At 37.3% G+C, this 4,695-nt stretch overlaps 1 non-coding gene across 1 annotated transcript; it reads right to left on the reverse strand.

The window, feature by feature from the left end:
- Positions 1-1,465: 1,465 nt before the first annotated feature.
- Positions 1,466-1,584, reverse strand: LOC121812376. Its single transcript, XR_006053028.1, has one exon. It is a non-coding gene; the product is annotated as a 5S ribosomal RNA (ribosomal RNA).
- Between the last annotated feature and the right edge of the window lie 3,111 nt (positions 1,585-4,695).

The raw sequence follows: 4,695 nt of genomic DNA on the forward strand, positions 1-4,695 counted from the left end.
TTTTCATGTGTTTTTTCTTCTTTCAGATTTAAAGATTCCCACAACTGTGCACTGGACAATATATTTGTTGCTGCTTCTGTACCACATGCTGGATGTATATAAAATCCATATAATCAAAGTTCAGATCATGTGCAGATGCTTGCAGTGATTAAAAAGTGCACGGGGAAGTCATAAGTCACATTTATAGTAGTAGAACGTGTGGGCCGACTCCCAAAACCCTTCCAGTGATTCCCTTCACTGTAAAACATCAAACTCCAGGTGTGATGTGAATTGTAAAATGTCACAACTGTGTTTGTAGTAGCCTATGTGCACGTGCATGTGTAATGTAATGATGCCACCTTGTGGACATCTGCATATACTGACAGCGTATCACTGTTTATGACTTGATGCATGGCTCAATGATCCAGGTAAGGAAATCCCAAAAAGTTGATTCTGTTCATCTGGACGTAGCGTTGTCGGTGGGACAAACGTTTCGTCACTCATCCAAGTGACTTGTTACATTTGATCCAGTTTAAATAAAAAATGAGACAGAAAACAGATTAAGACTCAGAGTTTGCTGCACATAGAGAGAGGATGAGTGCTTCAGGATTAAAGGATGAAAGGATGTGGACAGAGTAGTTGGACAGTACACTACAGGACACACATCATGGAAAAGAGGGATTTGAATTGAACAGACAGCTCAGATTAGACTTCATGGATCTACAGGTTGATCTACGTATACATGAAGTATGAATTCCTCACTCACTGTCTTACTTATCTGAGGAGGGGAAGGGTCTGTCAGCTAATAACAGTCACACTTATTTGATTTCAGTTAGTGTTGCAACTCAAAGTGTTTAGGAAGCACGGGCACATAATGAGGCTAACTTTCTGTCCTACAGTACACACTAGAATAACTGTAAATGTCTCTCAGATTTCCAGGTTAAAATAAATAATGTCTGCGTATTTGTTTTGAATATATCATGATTAAACACATAGATAGACAGTTGTACTAGCTGATATTTGGGGTTTTATACACCAAAATATAAGAATACATTATAAACTTATATCAAATCACTGTGCAGACTCTGTGCTCTCGACCACTTTGACTCTGTCCTGTAATAAATTACTATCTTTTAATAATGATACATTTACTACTTTATCACAGCTAAGTGCTGAAACTACTAATTACTAAATAATTTTATTTTGTACTTTCACATCAAACTGATAACAATAATAATAATTTCGGATAACTTTATAACTTTATCATTTATGGTGGACTTCTTTCCATGGATACTGTTACTGATAAAATAACTGTTTCACTGGTTTCTCTTGCCTCACACTAAAACACTAACACAAATGTTAGAAATTTGATTATTTATTTTGTTGGGCTGATTATCATGCGGAATACAAATTTAATAGCATAGAGTAATGTTGAGAGACTGAGTGAGCATCAGCGCCCTCTGCAGTTTGTGTGTGGAAGTGCAAAAGCTTACAGCACCTGGTATTCCCAGGCGGTCTCCCATCCAAGTACTGACCAGGCCCGACCCTGCTTAGCTTCCGAGATCAGACGAGATCGGGCGTGTTCAGGGTGGTATGGCCGTAAGCGAGGGAAGCCCGCTATAAAAGAGCTTTTATACTTGGCAAATGTCACACACTTTAAGATATAGTATTGTGCTAAGCTTCATATGTGTGACATGGGGATGCAATTGCTTTTGCACTGCAGTTAGGCACTGATGCTCACTTCCTCAACACCATTACAGTATTCCCATTCACATCACATGTTAACATGAGGTGGAACGAAAATTATGTACACACGGTCCCGGAGTGAAAAGAAACAAAAATAATGAAGAAAAAAATTTTTTATAATAAATAAATTAGTTGGGTTTTTTTGTTTGTTTTGTTTTTTTAACAAACAGAAATGACAAGTAATAAGTCAATACAATAAATAATACTATAAGTAGAGTGCAACAACCTGAGTACCAGTATAGAGTGTGGGTATAAATATAGAGATATAAAAAACAAAAACAAAGAACATTTTCTGCATAGACGTCCAAACAGGAGTACTTAAAAGTTTCAGTGACAACATGATGCAGAGTTTGAGCTCTGATTCACGTTCAGCTTATCTCAATAACCCATTGATCTTGCTTCATGGGACACCCCGAATCTCCTGAAATTAAGAATACATACTTTATTTGCCACATTACACTCACAGAGGTATTTATTCTCACTTATTTGAAATAAAATACACTTTTAATTTTATACATGATGGGATATTCAGTTTCTTCTCCAGTTTTATTTCATTTACGTTCCTTAGACAGCAATGCGTAGAAAAACAACAAGAAAACTAGCAATGTTTTTTTCATTTAGTTTAATGTTGAACAGTGAGGGAGCAGAGCACAGGACGCTGTAGCATTAACAAAAAAAAATCAATTTGTATTGTCAGGTTTTAAGAAGAAGTCATTTCAGAAAAACATACATTTATATTTTATGTCTAAATTATTAATAATCATCCAAATTAGGACAGTTTGCATTTGAGTTTTTGGTTACCTCTTGAACATCTCTAACTGGAGACCACAGATTATATTTAAATATATTTGCTGAAGCAAGTCTTTGTTCTAAGTGTCACATTTGCTTTGTTCTTTATGAGAGCAGACGAGGCCTCTTCCCTTCAAAACCACACATGCCCACTCCTTGTAGGTTCACACCTTCCTCCTGCGCATTCATTTCTGATGTAGATAGACTCCACAAAGTAGTTCAGACAGATTTAAACCTGCTCTGCTGATGTAATGACTGTCTTAAGACAAGATTAAAAATAAAATACCATTATTAGTTACACAAATAGCAGTGGCATTAGCATAGATTAGCTGACATCAAATACACTTGGAGCTTTGAGATCAGTTGCTCCCGATGCATTCACCTCAGTGTGAATGTTAGATAGAAAGCACTTAGAAATAGAAAAAAGTGCTTTTTCTGTGCTGTTTAAAGCACTATATAAGAATGTGTCAGTTTACCATTGAGCTGTCTACAGTATATTGACTACAAAGGAGATCTAATTCTTTCTATTTATCCTTGTGTAGCTGACACAATCCTGTCTGAAAACATTCTCCAGGTCTGATCTTTATCTGTCCTTATTTTAACAGATTTGAGGGAGCTTTATTTGCAGTGGACTGATGAAGAACAGGAAAAGCCTCGTTATTATGAGCATCGCTACCAGCAGCAGCCAGCTGTCAACACCAACAAAGAGGCTGAAAACAGCAGCGTCCCACAACCTGGCACCTGGGCACACTGTGATCTGAAGAGAGACAACAGAAAATAACATTATCATCACCATCTGGCCTTAGTGATGAAGTCATGTGATCTGTGCAGGATGCCTATAATATGTTATAATTAAAAAAATTTAAACAGAGAGCCGGTGCTGCCGCATATATTAAAATAAACTGATATTTCATTCATTATTACCGTAATATTACCGTAAGGACCAGAATTTGTACCATGTACATGTGTATGGAATAGTGCCACCTTGTGGACATCTGCAAATACTGACAGAGTCACTGTTCATGTTTCTGAATATCAGCGATAACCAACTAATTACCATAAATAAAAACAGGGAAGAGGATGAAAAAAAAAAAATTTGCAATTTAAACAAAATTGAAGGAATGAATCAGAATTTGCCCACGGCTGAGACAGTTGGTCAGACCTAGAATCTTTGTGTGGGGTGTCACAAGTGGCAGAAAAAAAGAGGACCGATGCTGATAGAACTTGTACTTTAAAAAAACAAACAAACAAACAAACAACCAGAAGATGGCTTCATTCATTCACTCATTCAATCATATGACTTTTATTCACTTACTTCCACTTTTGTTCATTTTAACCAGCATGTTTTGTGTTTTTGTCTGAAGGCGGCATGTATGACATGACCTGCTGCCAGGTTAATAAACTGCTATCAGTGGAAACGAGGAATCCGCGGTGGAATATGTAATCAATAGTTGCCAGAGTGACACTGCTTCTTTCATAAGAAATATCCAAACTTTTATACAGCTGTCTAAATGGCCAGATGTTTTTTTTTTTTTAATTTATACTTCAGTATGTTTATGACGGCATTTTGAAAACACGCCACCACGATGATCCCAAACAGATCCTGGAAATGACAGTTCAGGGGGCGGATCGGGTCCGCAGTCGCTTCCGCTTTGATAATCACAGTTCCCACGATCACACCGCCTCCACCCTGATCAGAAGAAATCTTTTTTTCATCTTTTTAATTCATGATTCTTTTTTTCTTTTTTTTTTAATGGATCACATGGACTTTATTAATCATCATCTGCTGTCTGATAGCCTCACTGCAACTTAAGCCTCGTCCACATCCACACTGCTTTGGGTGGGTCTAAACTTTGTGATCACAGAATCATTGTTTTTAATACGCGAGTGTAAGAAATCGATGCAAATCTATCAACGTTATGTGTGCTGTGAACCCCGAAGACGAACGCGGTCAGTATCCATGATTGCTGTTGATAAAGAGAGAGTGAGGTGAGCTGGGCTGACTTAACAGCGGAAAGAGAGAGCGAGAGAGCTGCGCAGTAAATTCCTTCTTTAAATAAAAGACATTTTCAGCCTAACCACAGTCTTGTATGGAATCCCGTTTCCGCCACTAAAAAAAAAAAAAGGATCCATAACTCAAAATTTCGAGTTATTTTCTCAAAATTTCGAGTTATTTTCTCG

The sequence above is a fragment of the Haplochromis burtoni genome, unplaced genomic scaffold (genome assembly GCF_018398535.1).
Source record: "Haplochromis burtoni strain Fernald_Lab_line unplaced genomic scaffold, NCSU_Asbu1 Contig_560, whole genome shotgun sequence".
Classification (NCBI taxonomy): domain Eukaryota; kingdom Metazoa; phylum Chordata; class Actinopteri; order Cichliformes; family Cichlidae; genus Haplochromis; species Haplochromis burtoni.